Source organism: Oncorhynchus gorbuscha, linkage group LG08, assembly GCF_021184085.1.
Source record: "Oncorhynchus gorbuscha isolate QuinsamMale2020 ecotype Even-year linkage group LG08, OgorEven_v1.0, whole genome shotgun sequence".
NCBI lineage: Eukaryota > Metazoa > Chordata > Actinopteri > Salmoniformes > Salmonidae > Oncorhynchus > Oncorhynchus gorbuscha.
The window spans coordinates 63,212,703-63,225,102 of NC_060180.1; the positions used below are offsets into that span (position 1 = coordinate 63,212,703).

Here is a 12,400-nt window from a genome sequence, read left to right on the forward strand (position 1 = left end):
TCTCTCTCTCTGTTTTTTTTCTATCTGTCTCTCTTTATCCCTCTCTTTCTGTCATTGTCCCCCCCCTCTGTCTTGCTCGCTCTCTCTCTATCAGTGTAGCAATAGTACAGGTGTGCCTGCTGCTTGTAAAACCCGATACAGACAGACCACTCCACTCCACAGTCTCAATCAGTCCCTGTGAGAAAGAGGTGTCTCAATCTCCACAGTCCCAACAATTTCACATAATTTGGAGAGGGCTTTGTTATTATTCATTCCCCTTCTCTGAGTATTCATTTTGCAGAGCGGCATACGCAAGTGACCTTTAACCTCGGGGAGGCACGCGCTGTGATGAGTTTGGTTCTGCCTCTGCCGAGGACGCATTTCAAAGCAACCCGGATTGCGCTTGGCAGACCGAGGACGAAGACCTCCAAGGTCACTACATGCTGACGACGAGGGTAGAGGAACGTTTTGGAAAGTTGGGGAGGAAAACAGAAATAATGAATGGGAATAATATGGGAAGGAAAATTATTAATGGCTGCCTCTCAATGAGATATAAATATTTATGTTTTGCTGTAATGGTAACTAGTTTGGGGAGGATGGGACAAGGGGATTGGCTGGTAGGGAGCTCAGGCATCCGGGTATGGAAATAACAGGAGGATGAAGGTTGGAAGTGGTCAGTTGTGAAGAGGATACCTGGACCTGAGTTTGGTGTGGAAGCATAGCAGTGTAATACAGTGTAATCATTGTAGGCTAAATGGGACAGACTGACACGGATATACAGTAACTCTCCATACAGGAAAGCTGGGTATTATGTTCAATGGGACAGACTCTGAATTTTTTACTGTAATTCATTCTGGACTAAATATCCTCAACTGGAACTGCAGTTGGATCCAAAAATAGTTTGAGGGACATTGGCTAATTCCTCTATGCTGAGAAAGAAAGTTAGAGTCTTCAATTGGTAAATAAGATATCAAGTCGTCACCACACTACTACCCTTTTACATGACTGAACTGAACCAAGCCAGGCCAAACTGAGCTGTACTGTGCTGGCCTGGTTACACATCCACCACAGTTGTTACTGGAAGTGCGCTGGAAAGGAGAGTTTCTCTGTCAGCACAGTATGGTTCAGCGCTATAGCATGAAAATGGTATCTGTGGACAAGAGGGAACTCACGTTCTTGGGGAAGTCTGCCTTCAGCTCTTTGACACCATGGCACCAGTATGCAGCCGTCTTCTCACTGACCAGCTCGATGTTAAGGAAGGAGCCCTGTCCGGGGCCGAACACATGACCTGACGTGGTGCCACGCACAATACAGGGAGACACGTTAGTCACTAGGGCCTGTGGGACCTGCAATTCTACAAATTTCTTCATGAAGCCGAGAGAAATCTTTGCAGTTTTAAAGCTACATTTTTTTTTTTTACACTGATCAAACAAGTATTTCAATGGCAGAAAAATCCCTGCAACTGCACAATATGATTAGGGCTCAGTTTTTCATGTTCGGGTCAATTGGTCACAAAAATATCCTGCTAACATATAATAATAATAATAATAATAACACGAACAGCATTAAATGATAATGCAAATAGGAGGCAGGTGCATGGTCCCTATAATGTCCCTATAATGTCCCTATAATGTCCCTATAATGTCCCTATAATGTCCCTATAATGTCCCTATAATGTCACTATAATGTCCCTATAATGTCCCTATAATGTCCCTATAATGTCACTATAATGTCCCTATAATGTCCCTATAATGTCCCTATAATGTCCCTATAATGTCCCTATAATGTCCCTATAATGTCCCTATAATGTCCCTATAATGTCCCTATAATGTCACTATAATGTCACTATAATGTCACTATAATGTCCCTATAATGTCCCTATAATGTCCCTATAATGTCACTATAATGTCCCTATAATGTCCCTATAATGTCACTATAATGTCACTATAATGTCACTATAATGTCCCTATAATGTCCCTATAATGTCACTTCAAAGATGCTGGCTTCAGTTGTGAATCTGAATATAATATTTGATTCAAAGCCAATGAGAATAACTATTGAACCTACAGGCCATTCAATAATGCAGAACTAGTATGATTGTACTCCTGCAATTCAATATTTCAATTTAGCCGCTTTTACTTAATGACTGGAGAACCACAATTCATATTCATGATATACAGTTACTTATAGACAATTACTACAGAGGCAATGATATTTGAAGACTGACGTTTCTTTCTGCTCTGGTTACTATTACCAATTAGTAGCGACCAATTTGCATAATCTAATTAAAAAACAAGTCCATATCAAGCAATTACAGTATAACACACTAATAGATGTAACGATATTTGGTTTATGTAGTATCTATAAACCATAGATAGAAAAAATTACATTAATGATTGTAACGCGGACATAATCTGCAACAGTTTTTTAAATAATCCTAAACAAATGCTATTGTGGAGAAATAAAAGAAGCATCACAGACAACAGTTGTTTCCCCAGTGAGCTTGTATCTGTTTCCTGTAATATCTGCTGTGTTCACTGCTAATAGTTGGGATGTATCCACGGGGCAATGATTCATGGATTTAGCTTGGCACTGCATTGTGAGTTAGGTCAACTACACATGAAGGCAGCTCTCTGCTACCTAACCCTGATGAAGTGCAAGACAAGTAAGGACATATTGTAAAGTCTGTGAGTATAAAGGAATCAGAATGAGATTGATAAAGATCTGGACAGATGTGAGAGCCACGATTCGATGAACAAACAGGATGATGAGTGAATGGTTTATTGCATGTAGTCCTGTTTTTGAGCTGTTCTTGTTTATTTTTGTTTGTACACACAAAAATACACACACACACACACACACACACACACACACACACACACACACACACACACACACACACACACACACACACACACACACACACACACACACACACACACACACACACACACACACACACACACACACACACACACACACACACACACACACACACGTGAAGAAAATGCCAGTAACACTGTCCTCTCTGTCCACTATCACAGGCTAACCTCTGTAACAACAACCCATCCATATGTACTTGGGCCCTCAACAAGGATTCACATACTATAGGTTACTGGGTTCTTGGTGTTTTCTGTTAACCATTGGGCACTAATCCATCCCCACAACCCTTCATGAAAAGAGAACCAACACGATAAAGAGAGATCAAATATCATTGCCAAGACGATAGCTCCTCCAACACAGAGGCGACCAACGATTGGATGCCGGCCATGAGGAGGCACATTCGAGGTAATTACCAAACAGTGGTTACTTACACGGTCTCGCCCCTCAAGACCCTTTCCATTCTATCTGCAGGGAGAAGAAATGAGAGAAAGAAGGAAAGAGATAGCGAGAGAGAGGAAAAACATCCTCCCTCAAATATTTGTTTCAGTTTTTCAATTGCACACCACTTGGACCTAGCTGACACAGAAAATCATTCGACCACAATTATCTCTATGACTACAGCCATCATTATCGCAGGAGAAAGTGATGTACGTGGCCGGGGGGAGGTGGTGGATGCTAGTAAGGGAAATATGATTCTTCCTCTCTCTCTCTGTCTCCTACTCTTTATGGCAAGTTTAAATCACTCTCTTTTTATTTTTAGGGGTCCACCTGTTTCCCTGTTCTGTCCCGTGCTGGTGGCTGACTTGTCAGCGAGGTCAAGAAGAACGAAACATCACATAGTCAAAGAATGGAGACAACAGTTCAATCAATACCTTAACCTATAGATCTGGTGCTACCATGTTACACCTACCTATACAGTGAGGGAAAAAAGTATTTGATCCCCTGCTGATTTTGTACGTTTGCCTACTGACAAAGAAATGATCAGTCTATAATTTTAATGGTAGGTTTATTTGAACAGTGAGAGACAGAATAACAAACAAAAAACGCATGTCAAAAATGTTATAAATTGATTTGCATTTTAATGAGGGAAATAAATATTTGACCCCTCTGCAAAACATGACTTAGTACTTGGTGGCAAAACTCTTGTTGGCAATCAGAGGTCAGATGTTTCTTGTAGTTGGCCACCAGGTTTGCACACATCTCACGAGGGATATTGTCCCACTCCTCTTTGCAGATCTTCTCCAAGTCATTAAGGTTTCGAGGCTGATGTTTGGTTTCTATGGGATTAAGGTCTGGAGACTGGCTAGGCCACTCCAGGACCTTAATGTGCTTCTTCTTGAGCCACTCCTTTGTTGCCTTGGCCGTGTGTTTTGGGTCATTGTCATGCTGGAATACCCATCCACGACCCATTTTCAATGCCCTGGTTGAGGGAAGGAGGTTCTCATCCAAGATTTGACGGTACATGGCCCCGTCCATCGTCCCTTTGATGCGGTGAAGTTGTCCTGTCCCCAAAGCATAATGTTTCCACCTCCATGTTTGACGGTGGGGGTGGTGTTCTTGAGGTCATAGGCAGCATTCCTCCTCCTCCAAACACGGCGAGTTGTGATCTCATCTGACCACAACACTTTTACCCAGTTGTCCTCTGAATCATTCAGATGTTCATTAGCAAACTTCAGACGGCGTGTATATGTGCTTTCTTGAGCAGGGGGACCTTGCGGGCGCTGCAGGATTTCAGTCCTTCACGGCGTAGTGTGTTACCAATTGTTTTCTTGGTGACTATGGTCCCAGCTGCCTTGAGATCATTGACAAGATCATGTATAAGGTAGTAGTTTTGGAATTGTTAGGTTAGATTACTCGTTGGTTATTACTGCATTGTCGGAACTAGAAGCAAAAGCATTTCGCTACACTCGCATTAACATCTGCTAACCATGTGTATGTGACAAATACATTTGATTTGATTTGATTTTAATTTGAAGATCCTCCCGTGTAGTTCTGGGCTGATTCCTCACCGTTCTCATGATCATTGCAACTCCACGAGGTGAGATCTTGCATGGAGCCCCAGGCAGAGGGAGAATGACACTTCTATCGTGTTTCTTCCATTTGCGAATAATCGTACCACCTGTTGTCACCTTCTCACCAAGCTGCTTGGCGATGGTCTTGTAGGCCATTCCAGCCTTGTGTAGGTCTACAATCTTGTCTCTCACATCCTTGGAGAGCTCTTTGGTCTTGGTCATGGTGGAGAGTTTGGAATCTGATTGATTGATTGCTTCTGTGGACAGGTGTCTTTTATACAGGTAACAAGCTGAGATTAGGAGTACTCCCTTTAAGAGTGTGCTCCTAATCTCAGCTCGTTACCTGTATAAAAGACACCTGGGAGCCAGACATCTTTCTGATTGAGAGGGGGTCAAAAACTTATTTCTCTCATTAAAATCAATTTATAACATTTTTGACATGAGTTTTTCTGGATTTTTGTTGTTGTTATTCTGTCTCTCACTGTTCAAATAAACCTACCATTAAAATTATAGACTGGTCATTTCTTTGTCAGTGGGCAAACGTGCAAAATCAGCAGGGGATCAAATACTTTTTTCCCTCACTGTAGGTTAATCATTACATTAGTTGATTGGTCTATCAACTAATATAATGCCTGATGATGTCACTAGGTAGGCCAAAACTCCATGCCACCAAACCAGGCTGACATTTCAAGTGGTGTTTTCAAGCAGCTCTTTTCACAATTTTCACAATTTAACAGTATTATTACAACCACATAGTGTGGAAATATATTACTATTTTCTAAATTTCATAATAATAGTGAAGACATCGAAACTACGAAATAACACATATGGAATCATTTAGTAACCAAAAAAGTGTTAAACAAATAAAAATATATTTTAGATTTAGATTCTTCAAAGTAGCCACCCTTTGCCTCGATGACAGCTTTGCACAGCCTTGGCATTCTCTCAACCAGCTCCATGAGGAATGCTTTTCCAACAGTCTTGAAGGAGTTCCCACATACGCTGAGCAGTTGTTGGCTGCTTTTCCTTCAGTCTGGGGTCCAGCTCTTCCCAAACCTCAATTGGGTTGAGGTTGGGTGATTGTGGAGACCAGGTCATCTGATGCAGCACTCCATTACTCTCCTTCTGGGTCAAATAGCCCTTACACACCCTGGAGGTGTGTTTTGGGTCATTGTCCTGTTGAAAAACAAATTATATCCCACTAAGCACAAACCAGATGGGATGGCGTATCACTGCAGAATGCCGTGGTAGCCATGCTGGTTAAGTGTGCCTTGAATGCTAAATAAATCACTGACAGTGTCACCAGCAAATCACCCCCACACCACCACACCCCACACATGCGGAGATCATCTGTTCACCTACTCTGCGTCTCACCCAAAAAAAATGCACATTTGGACTCATCAGAAGGAGATATTTCCACCAGTCTAATGTCCTGTGCTTGTGTTTCTTGGCCCAAGCAAGTCTCTTCTTCTTATTGGTGTCCTTTAGTAGTGGTTTATGTGCAGCAAATCGACCATGAAGGTCTGATACATGCAGTCTCCTCTGAACAGTTGATGTTGAGATGAAACACATAGCTTCCAATAGCATCATGTAAGGGTGTGGGTGAATGGAAAACACATAGCTTCCTCTATCTTTTCTTCCACAAAACATAGAAATGTTCCATTTTCACAGATGTGAAAAAATCTAGCAATTCACTTTCTGTCTTGAATACAAAGTGATATATGTTTGGGGCAAATCCAATGGAACACATTACAGACTACCACTCTTCATATTTTCAAGCATAGTGTTTGCTGCATCATGTTATGGGTATGCTTATACTCATTAAAGGCGGGAGAGTTTTTCTGGATAAATAATAAACTGAATAGAGCTAAGCACAGGCATAATCCTAGAGTAAAACCTGTTTAAGTCTGCTTTCCACCAGACACTGGGAAATGATCCTTTCAGCAGGACAATAACCTAAAACACAAGGCCAAATCTACAATGGAGTTGCTCACCAAGAAGGCAGTGACTATGCCTGAGTGGCCAAGTAACAGTTTTGACTTAAATGTAATTAATGTTCTATGTCAATACCTGAAAATGGTTTTCTAGCAATGATCAACAACCAATTTGAGAGAGCTTGAAGCATTTTGAAAATAATAATTGGCAAATGTTGCACAATCCAGGTGTGGAAAGCTTTTAGAGACATACCCAGAGACTTACAGCTGTGTGAATACTTATGTAGGGGGTGTGAATACTTATTTAAATGAAATATTTCTGTATTTCATAAAAAATAAAAAATAAATTGTCATTGTATTTTGTGTAATTGGGTGAGAAAGGACATTTAATTCATTTTTAATTTAGGCTGTAACGCAACAAAATGTGGAATAAGTCAAGGGGTATGAATACTTTCTGAAGGCACTGTATCTGGCATTAGAGGGTAGAGCGTATATAATACATTGGGAGGCGATTTTGTCTATTTTGTTCTGATTTCTTAGGTCCAGACAGGGCAAGTGACATGCGTGTTAATTCACTTATTACAGTTTTTTTTCTCCATACGCCACCTTGATCTATGAGTTCTTCATAAAAAATTTGAATCTAATCATCCTCCTCTTTTTCATCTTATGTGGTTTCATGACCCTGTAAGTTCCATTTAGAGGGAGAGGCATGCATACTCACGGTCTTGGCAGTGGACAGAGTTTCTAAGGGCTGTGGAAAATTGCTTTCAATATCTAGTTTTTCTCTTTTAATCAGAGCCGCTGGAGCATTGCAGCATTCAGCACCTGAAAAGACATGTCTTGGGTATGACCTGAAGTTGTCATCTTTTAAAATCAGTCCCTTTATTCATGCTCCCCATGTTTCATTTCATTTTTTGGCACTATTTGGAAATATTCTGAGAATAATTCAAATATTCGGAAACTATAGAATAAAAAGAAAGCTTTGAATGACATTTAGCGGCAAAGTGCTGAACGTGTACAATCGAGATTCGCATATCATTTGAAACCTTCTCTTGCCACACACAAGGTAGATGCAACAACAGTTTGAGCATACTTCCAGTGAAAATGCCATTTTGTGACCTACCTCCCTGACGGTATCATAAACAGGGACATATTATGGACAATTTATACCACTAAGTATAGAAGTACTAATTCATTTGGAAATGACTGCAGGAGAAATATAAGTGCCCTTGCCAAAGGGACTAAGTGGCCATAATTGACATATTAATCATCAAGTGCCCTTACAGGAGAACGAACGCATGCTGACTTCAGTGATTTTCTAAAAGCCTGGTCATAGGATGCACTCAATGACCTAAAATGTACAAATAGAGGCTTTGAAAATGCATTTAACCCCGTCTGAAGCTAAACCTCCAAACAATTAAAAAACTGAGTCAACAAAGTAAAAAAATTAACCAAGATTGACATGGTTCTTGTTTTTTTTTAAGCTGACGCAAATAATATACTTAACACAATTAGCAAACTATCAGGCCTAATGACTAAAAGCTTTTAATAATAATATAATAATAATATATGCCATTTAGCAGACGCTTTTATCCAAAGCGACTTACAGTCATGTGTGCATACATTCTACGATAACAACATTAGACCATTAGACCATAACAACATTAGACCATAACAACATTAGACCATTAGACCATAACAGCATTAGACCATTAGATCATAACAACATTAGATCATAACAACATTAGATCATAACAACATTAGACCATTAGACCATAACAACATTAGACCATAACAACATTAGACCATAACAACATTAGACCATTAGATCATAACAACATTAGACCATTAGACCATAACAACATTAGACAATTAGATCATAACAACATTAGATCGTAACAACATTAGATCATAACAGCATTAGACCATTAGATCATAACAGCATTAGACCATTAGACCATAACAACATTAGACCATAACAACATTAGACCATAACAACATTAGACCATAACAACATTAGACCATAACAACATTAGATCATAACAACATTAGACCATTAGACCATAACAACATTAGACCATTAGACCATAACAACATTAGATCATAACAACATTAGACCATAACAACATTAGACCATAACAACATTAGACCATAACAACATTAGACCATAACAACATTAGACCATTAGACCAAACACCATTAGACCATTAGACCATAACACCATTAGACCATTAGACCATAACAACATTAGACCATAACAACATTAGACCATTAGATCATAACAACATTAGACCATAACAACATTAGACCATTAGACCATAACAACATTAGAACATAACAACATTAGACCATAACAACATTAGACCATTAGACCATAACAACATTAGACCATTAGACCATAACAACATTAGACCATAACAACATTAGACCATTAGACCATAACAACATTAGACCATTAGACCATAACAACATTAGACCATAGACCAGTTACCTTTTAAAAGGTAACTCATACACCAAAAAATCTAAGAATGTTGTACTCAAATTAAAAACGACCACTGGTAATATACACGCGATTATTTTTATTACTGTAAATCTATAAAGTTCCGGCATCTATAAAGTTCTTCCCACTCACTGGTAAGTAGGCAGACTTTCAAAACCATATAATTACCAATTATGTGAATCTCTCACCTGTACATTTAGACCTGCTTTTCTTATTATGATTATGAGTCAGTGTGACAGGGTTTAGGTGCTAGGCAGAGTTTAATTTAGCAAACAGATTCCGTTTTCAGGGATATTGAAAAAGTGACACTTACATAAAGTTGATTATTTTGACAAGGCAAGAAAAGCACTAGTTTAGTTTCAATAAGAGCATTTGTAGGAGAATACATTTAGAAAATCAAACGTGTGCACATGTGTGGGTTTTTGTGACTATCCATGTGCCTATTTATGTAATACTATGAAGTTACCGAATAGCCAGCAGCAGCGGAGACCTCTGGGAGGAGGAGTAGCCACCCACGCTGTGTCCCCAAGGGGAGATCTGCACACATAATAAATTGGCACTAATTTCCAGAAGATGGCAGCCTAGTCTCTGGCCCTGTATTGATTTCCCGCCTCCTCCTGCCTTTTGAACAGACGCGGCCATGAGAGACAGTGTGGGAAGATGCTCACTGCTCACTCCTGATGGTGAGCAGGCAGCAGATGGACAGTACAGATGGGAGAGACTGGGGTATAATATAAACATGGATGACATCTAGAAGCTGGATGTTGATTAGAGAACACACACCCAGACTGAAATCTTTAATATTAAGGGATCAAGATGAATTTAATCGGAATATGGATACGATCATATGGAGCGGCAGGTAGCCTAGTTGTTAGAGCATTGGACTAGCAAATAAAGGTTATTTAATAGAAAATAAAATATAAATCACCATTGCACAGCACACTGCCCTATCCCATCTGGACAAGATAAATACCTATGTATGCTGTTCATTGACTGTTCATTGACTAAAGCTCAGCTTTCTAAAGCTCAGCTTTCTAAAGCTCAACACCATAGTGCCCTCCAAGATCATCAATAACCTCGGGGGCCCCGGGACTGGACCCCGCCCAGTAAAACTGGGTCCTGGACTTCCTGACGGGCCGACCCCAGGTGGTGAAGGAAGGCAACAACACCTCTGCTACGCTGATCCTCAAAATGGGGGCCCCACAAGGGTGCGTGCTCAGTCCCCTCCAGTACTCCCTGTTCACACATGACTGCATGGCCAAGCACGACTCCAACTTAATCAAGTTTGCAGATGACACAACAGTGGTAGGCCTGACTACCAACAATGACGAGACCGCCTTCAAAATAACCTCTCCCTCAATGTCAACAATACGAAGGAGCTGATAGTGGACTTCGTGAGACAGCAGAGAGACCATGCCCCATTCACATCAACAGGGCGGCAGTGGAGAGGGGGAAAAGCTTAAAGTTCCTCAACGTGCACATCACTGACAACCTGAAAGTGAAGACAGTACAGCGGAAGAGAGTACAGGTGCATCAAATCAAATTTATATAGCCCTTCTTACACCAGCTGATATCTCAAAGTGCTGTACAGAAACCCAGCCTAAAACCCCAAACAGCAAGCAATGCAGGTGTAGAAGCACGGTGCCTAGGAAAAACTTACTAGAAAGGCCAAAATATAGGAATAAACGTAGAGAGGAACCAGGCTATGAGGGGTGGCCAGTCCTCTTCTGGCTGTGCCAGGTGGAGATTATAACAGAACATGTCCAAATGTTCATAAATGACCAGCATGGTCAAATAATATAAATCACAATAGTTGTCGAGGGTGCAGCAAGTCAGCACCTTAGGAGTAAATGTCAGTTGGCTTTTCATAGCCAATCATTGAGAGTATCTCTACCGCTCCTGCTGTCTCTAGAGAGTTGAAAACAGCAGGTCTGGGACAGGTAGCACGTCCGGTGAACAGGTCAGGTGTCACGATCGTCGTAAGGAGCGGACCAAAATGCAGCGTGGTACGTGTTCATGATGATTTATTAATTAAAGAAAGCACTGAACACGGAATACAAACTATACAAAACAATAAACGATTAACGACCGTGAAGCTATAATGCGAACTGTGCTGACACAAGCAACTAACATAGACAATCACCCACCAACAAACAGTGAAACCCCAAGCTACCTGTAAGGGTTTTCTTAGGTGAAGTAGAGGCGGACCAAATCGCAGCGTGGTGGTTATTCATGTTTTTTAATAAAGACACTAGACATGAATAAACTAACAAAAACAATAAACGTGGAAAACCAAAAACAGCCCTATCTGGAACAAAACACAGAGACAGGAACAATCACCCACAAACACACAGTGAAACCCAGGCTACCTAAATATGGTTCCCAATCAGAGACAATGACTAACACCTGCCTCTGATTGAGAACCATATCAGGCCAGACATAGAAATAGACAAACAAGACATCCAACATAGAATGCCCACTCAGATCACACCCTGACCAACCAAAACATAGAAACATACAAAGCAAACTATGGTCAGGGTGTGACACTACCTAAGTATGATTCTCAATCAGAGACAACTAATGACACCTGCCTCTGATTGAGAACCATACTAGGCCGAAACATAGAAATCCCCCAAATCATAGAAAGACAAACATAGACTGCCCACCCCAACTCACGCCCTGACCATACTAAATAATGACAAAACAAAGGAAATAAAGGTCAGAACGTGACATCAGGTTTCCATAGCTGCAGGCAGAACAGTTGAAACTGGAGCAGCAGCACGGCCAGGTGGACTGGGGACAGCAAGGAGTCATCATGCCAGGTAGTCCTGAGGCATGGTCCTAGGGCCAGGTCTTCCGAGAGAAAGAAAGAAAGAAAGAAAGAAAGAGAGAGAGAGATTAGAGAGAGCAGGAAGACCACGTCAGCGACTCAACCCACTCAAGTGACGCACCCCTCCTGGAGACGGCATGGAAGAGCACCAGTAAGCCAGTGACTCAGCCCCTGTAATAGGGTTAGAGGCAGAGAGGTGCATCAAAGCTGGGACCGAGAGACTGAGAAACAGCTTCTATCTCCAGGCCATCAACCTGATGAA

At 40.9% G+C, this 12,400-nt stretch overlaps 1 pseudogene; it reads right to left on the reverse strand.

Moving 5' to 3' along the window:
- The window catches only part of LOC124040674, a 148,447-nt pseudogene that overhangs the window by 51,283 nt on the left and 84,764 nt on the right, over positions 1 to 12,400 (reverse strand).